We start from the raw sequence: 6,301 nt of genomic DNA, 5'->3' as shown, positions 1-6,301 counted from the left end.
AAGAGTAAGCACTAAATCTTGTACACAACAATAGGAAATTAAGAGAACATTCTTTATTATCAGAATAACGGGGTGCCTGTTTTTCTTCTCTTAAGGCACTGGGCTATGAGATAAAATCAGATTTAAACAAACATTGTTCCTCCTTAACTTGTGTCACTGCAACTTGAAAGACAGAGTAGAACTATGCTATTTTAATTAAAAAACTCCGGCTCTCTATTTTGCCCATCCTCCCACACCCTTTCCTCTGGCAACCATCAGTTTGTTCTCTGTATTTATAGGTCTGTTTCTGCTTTTTGCTTGTTTGTTTATTCACTTGTTTTTTTTTAGATTCCACATACAAGTGAAATCATATGGTATTTGTCTTTCTCTGTCTGACTTATTTCACTTAGCATAATACCCTCCAGTTTCATTCATGTTGTCACAAATGGCAAGATCTCATTCATTTTTATGGCTGGGGAATATTCTATATATGTATATATATATAATATATGATACATCCATATATATCTCAGTATATACCATATATATGATATATTTTCATCTATCAGTGGACACTTGGGTTACTTCCATATCTTGGCTATTGTAAATAATGCTGCAATAAATATAGGTGTGCATATACGTTTTTGAGTTAGTGTTTTCATTTTCTTAGGGTAAATAGCCAGTAGTGGATCACTGGATGGTATTTCTATTTTTAATTTTTTGAGGAATCTCCATACTGTTTTCCACAGTGGCTGCACCAATTTTCATTTCTACCAATAGTGCACAAGGGTTCCTTTTTCTTCACATTTTTGCCAACACTTGTTACTTCTTGTTTTTTGACTTTAGCCATTCTGACAGGTGTGAGGTCATATCTCATTGTGGTTTGGATTAGCATTTCCCTAATAATTAATGATGTTGAGCATCTTTTCATATGTCTGCTGGCCATCTGTGAGAAAATTATTTTTTTTAAATATATCAAGCAGTTGTGTTTACATAATACAACTCAGTAATTTTCAAATATTTTTTTGGCCATGAATCCAATAAAAAACATTATGATAAACTCCAATATATAAAACACATAAAAGTGGGGGTGAAAAGATAGAAGGTGTGAGGCACCTGTTCACTTGGTCTCCCCTATTCTTAGCTACCATTCTTTGAGGCACTTCTGTGGCAATCCATGGAACATAGTTTGAAAGCTGATGGCATAAAATTTAAAGTGCTCAATAAATATTGTTCAAACAGCATTCACTGAGTCCTTCCTGTATAGAACGACATAGTTACTGAGAAAGTTTTCTCCTTTTCTGTTCCTGGCCCAGTCTCCTTCTGATAATAAACAGAGGGCATGACTTTGAGAGGCTGTAAAATAAGCATGGCACTGGCATCTGTTCTTGCTTTTCTAGCTAAAAACTAAATGTGAGACTAAAAATCTTTGACAGGTTTTATTCCCACCATTATGGAGTACGCTGCACTAGATATTTACACAAGTTAGGGCAGTGGTTTTAGTGTGTGTTGAAATTTATCAGTACTGCATCTTGATACTCTTATGTTCAGAGGTATGTTGATATTTGCCAGTGCAAATAAGTCAATGTTACTATATTTCATGAATCAAGTGGTGATAACTGCAAGTTTTCTTACCATGTGGCTGATCATCCATGTGACCCTCCCACTGGAAAATACAATGTGCTGTAATGTTTTTGAGCTGCCAAGTTTTGAGTAACAGAATTTTTTCCCCCTCAGCAATATTCATTGACATACATCTGACATTTTGGATAAGTGGTATGTGGTATGAGTCAAACATTATGGCTAGAAACCATCAAATGACCTCAATTCTGTCTCCATGTTGGAATTACAATAGTTACTCTCCATAAATGAGTCTATGGATTTAAATTTCATTTAATTAATTCAAGTAAATCCATTATTTTCATTGAGTGTCTACCATGTGTCAAATGCTATGCTAGCTGCTGGGGTAATTGGTGAACAGAAGAGACACATACCTGTCCTCTGTGAGTTTATAGTCTGGTGAGGAAACCATATAAATAAACAGTTACTTGTGAATAATGTGAAAAACTCTTTGAAACAACACAAGGTCATAAGTTAAGACTTTGAGGAGAAATTTAATTCAGTCTTAGGAAGTGATATTAAAGGTTTGGTGTTAGATACATGATAAAAATGGTAGGTTTTGGAAAGGAACTTCTGGAATAGCATAGTGAGGAGCTGCTAACTAAGTCTTTTTATAAAAAAATCAATGATAGAACTGGATGAAGCTTTCAAAAACATCCATTTAAGGACTCTTGAAATTGACCAGGAGCATACAACAAATTTAGAAACATTTATTCAAGGAAAACAACTCAATCTTAAGTAACAGTGGGGTTTTTAGCTCTTCAGCTCTATTGGCATAGAGATTCTACCAGGGTAGGATAAGGTGTAAGAACTACTTGAGGGGGCTGACTTGATTTGGAGCAGGTGCATGCAAATTATAAACAGTAGCAATCTCAGTGGCAATCAGAGAATTCCAGCTTCACAGCTAGCTTGAGGTTGTCATTGGGTTGGGTGGGGTAAGCAACAGACCAGCACACTGGCTAGAAATTCAGTAGGGAGATCTGGGTAAATGAGGTAGGCATAGTGAGCCTTGATTAGCTCTCACATATCCCTGGTGGTTTTGAAGGATGTGTGCTAGTAAAAGGCTATGCACATTCCCAAGAGAGAGACAAGAAAGGGCCTAGTTATTGTACTGGCCCCTGGCTCAATGTGAGGCCTAGAGAATGCTCAGGGGAGACATCCGAAGACCCAGGAGAAAGCAAAAGCAGGATAGATTGACTGAACTTTGAAAGTAATTTCTATCTCTTTATGAATATTTTTTATTTGATCAGTCATTGTTGTCATGCCTTCCTATAAAGTTTTCCAAATTTGTCAAGACATAATTGACAAGTAAAAAGAGTACAAAGTATGTTTTCTGATCCAGCGCTATTAAATTAAAAATGAACAACTGAAAGAAGTTTTGGAAGTGTAGGAATCTATGGAAAATTAAAAAAGAAACACATCTAGGTGTTTGAAATGGAGGCATGGGCTGCAGGAAGATGGCAGCTCTTCTGCGACAGCATCACTCGCGCCAAGCAAAGCTGCTGCGGGGTGACTTTTGTGATGGCGGTAAGAAGGCAATTGGCAAACTTTCTTGTACAACTTCTATGGAGTGGGACACACAGGGGGTGAATAGGTTCTCACTGCTTGGGGGGCCGAGGAGCCGCCATCTGGCTCACAGAGCTGCAGTCTGTGCCTGCAGCCTAAGAGGCATGTGGTATGCCAATGCGCACAGTGCCACGCTGTGCTCGCTGACTCTGTGCACCTAGCATGGGACCCATCATGGTCCCTCGAGGCTGTGGTATTCTCCAGAGTCATGAATAATGTGGTTTGGGAAACTCCCTTCCTAGTTGGCCTTGTTCAAAGGCTGCTAGCCCTTAGAACTTTTTATTCTGTACTTTCTATGGGATTCCCATTGGTTTGCATTTATATTCTACCCATGCTGCCCTGGCTGCCTTCAGTGGTCACTTTTGCCTTTCCAGTGACAAAATGGTGTGCTAGCTCTTAAAAACAAAAGCTACAGTAAGTGCATCTGAGATGGATATTCACAACTTCTTTCTACCAGAAAAAGTTGCAGAACCTGAAAGAGAAGATAATATGAACGCCTACTCAAATTCATGGATGAAGATTCTGAAGGAAGAAACTCCTGACCAGCCCAAGCCAGAAAACTGATCCAGAATTAAAGTTTAAGTATCAGGGTCAGGTCTTATTACTATCTTCAGCAACAGGTGCTGTTTGATCAATTCTCAAGAAAGGTTTGCTTCAACGATGGAAGAGAAATGTGGTTTATTATGATTATCTCTAGGCTGATTTCCTAAATGATTTATGAAGCTGTTTCTAGAAGATGAGAAACTAAGGAGACTTCTGTCCAGGTTTTGTAGCTCTTTGCCTTAAGAACTTATTTTAGCTTGCCATTTTCATAAGTACTTATTTCTGAAAACATCTTTTACTGCAAATTTAGGTTAAGAGGCCATGTCCAGTGAATGCTCTGATATAATGATGCATGGTGGTTATGAAAACAGAGTTGTAGTTAATGTTGAAAAAAAAGAAACACATCTAAATAACTCATGGGTCAAAGAAGAAATCACAAGGGAAATCAGGAAATAATCTGAATTGATTGAAATTGGAAACACAATTATGGTATAGCTAAAACAGTATTCAGAGGAAATTTTAAAGTACCTATACAATTTCATAACACCTGTGTTAGTAAAGAAGAAAGATCACAAAAAGTAACTTAAGGGACTAAAAAAAGAAGAGAGCCAACTAAATCCCAAGCAAGTTAAAGGAAAGAAATAAAACATCTATCATAAAAATGGAAAACAGAAAAACAATAGAAGAAATCAATGAAAGCAAAAGTTGGTTATTTGATAAGATAAAATTTAAAAAAATTGCCAAACCTTTATCAAGACTGAGCAAGCAAACAAGAGAGAAGACTCAAGGAAGTCAGGAATAAAAGAGGGACATCACTACTATCCTCACAGAAATGAGAAGGATTAAAAGAAAATCCTATGAACAATTTTATACTAATAGATTAGAAAACTTAAATAAAATGATCAAATTCTTAGGCACAAACTACCAAAAATGACATATGAAAAAATAAAGAATTTGAATAATACCAAAAGTATTCCCACGAAGAAAAGTCCAGGTTCAGATGGCTTCACAAATGAATTTTATCAACTATGTAAAGAATAATTAATACCAATCATTCCCAGGCTTTTCCAGAAAATAGAGGGAGAAGGAACACTTCCCAAATCATTCTATGAAATGAGAATTATTCTGATATCAAAGCCAGACAAAGATATTACAAGAAAAAAAAAAACAAACTATGGACCATCACACTTCATGAAAGTAGATGCAAAAATTCTCAAGAAAATATTAGCAAACTAAATATAGCAATGTATATAAAGGATCACATACCATGACCAAGTGGAATTTATTCCAGAAATGCAAGGCAGATTTCATATCCCAAAATCAATTTTAGTGTAATTTACCATATCAATACAATAAAGGACAAAAGTGACATAATCATTTCAATAGGTGCAGAAAAAGAATTACAAAATTGAATATCCATTCATGATAAAAACTCTTAACAAACTAGGAATAGAAGGGAACTTTGTCAGTCTGATAAAGGGCATTTGTAAAAAGTCTATAGCTAACATCATACTTGATAATGAAAGACTGAGTACATTTCTTCTAAGACCAGGAACAAGGCAAGCAAGTCTGCTCTCACTACTTTCAGAATTATCCTGGATATTCTATCCAGTAAAGTCAGACAGAAAAAAATACATAAAAGGCATCTAGATTGGAAAGAAAGAAGTAAAATTTTCTTTATTCAGAATGACCTGATCCTATATGTTGAAAATCCTATGAATACACAAGAAACCTATTACATGATAAGGTGGAGTTGGTCAATTAGGACAATTAGACAAACTGGAAGTAACAATCTAGTCTTTACGAACTGTGAGCTAGCAAGCAAGAGGTAAAATGAGACACTTGCTCTCAGTGTTCCATTTTTCTTCATGGAATGGCCCTGGACAGGGGTGAGATGAAGGCAGTACAAATGGATGCTGCTTCTTTATGGATCCATGACTCAGGGGAAAGGGGAAGAGGAGAAGGTAAAGGGCTAGGAGTGGAAAGGTACTATGTCAAAATGGTGCAAAGTGCCCCAGCCAAGGCCCCTGATAAGGAGGTCTCAGTGAAGTGCCTCATTCTAGGCCTCCAGTGAGGACACTTCTGCATGGAGGTACCTTGGTTAGGAACACAGATATGCATATGAGCATGGCTGGCTCAGATTGGGGAACTGAGTTTTTGACTACAGGATTGAGAAAACTGCAATGCACTGACTGTATACTGTATACCAAATCTGGTATGAGAAGGGAAGCTGCCCTCCCTGAGGCCTGTCAGACAACGTTTGTAATTGTTTATGGTTAAGACTGAAGGATCACACACAAGATTTTGACCTGCAGTCAGAATCATCAGAAACTACAACTAAGAAATGAGTTCAGCCAGGTTATTTGATACAAGATCAATAAACAAAACTCAATTGTATTTCTATGTAGTAGTAATGAATCCTCCATAAATGAAACTAAAGAAATAATTACATTAAAAATAACATCAAGAAGAATAAAATACTTAGGGATAAATTTAATTTAAAAAAGGTGCAGATGTGTGCACTAAAATCTATGAAACATAGCTGAGAAAAATTTTAAAAGAGTCAAATAAATCATGAGATATCCCATGTTCA

General features: G+C 36.5%; 1 pseudogene; it reads left to right on the top strand.

Annotated features, from left to right (window-relative positions):
* The first annotated feature begins 3,056 nt into the window (after positions 1 to 3,056).
* On the top strand, positions 3,057 to 3,729 carry LOC113925979 (annotated as a pseudogene).
* The last annotated feature ends 2,572 nt before the right edge of the window (positions 3,730 to 6,301 follow it).

The sequence above is a fragment of the Zalophus californianus genome, chromosome 2 (assembly GCF_009762305.2).
Source record: "Zalophus californianus isolate mZalCal1 chromosome 2, mZalCal1.pri.v2, whole genome shotgun sequence".
In the NCBI taxonomy this organism is placed as follows: domain Eukaryota; kingdom Metazoa; phylum Chordata; class Mammalia; order Carnivora; family Otariidae; genus Zalophus; species Zalophus californianus.
The sequence above is the reverse complement of the archived record's forward strand: the minus strand, read 5'-3'. Positions and strand labels throughout refer to the sequence as shown.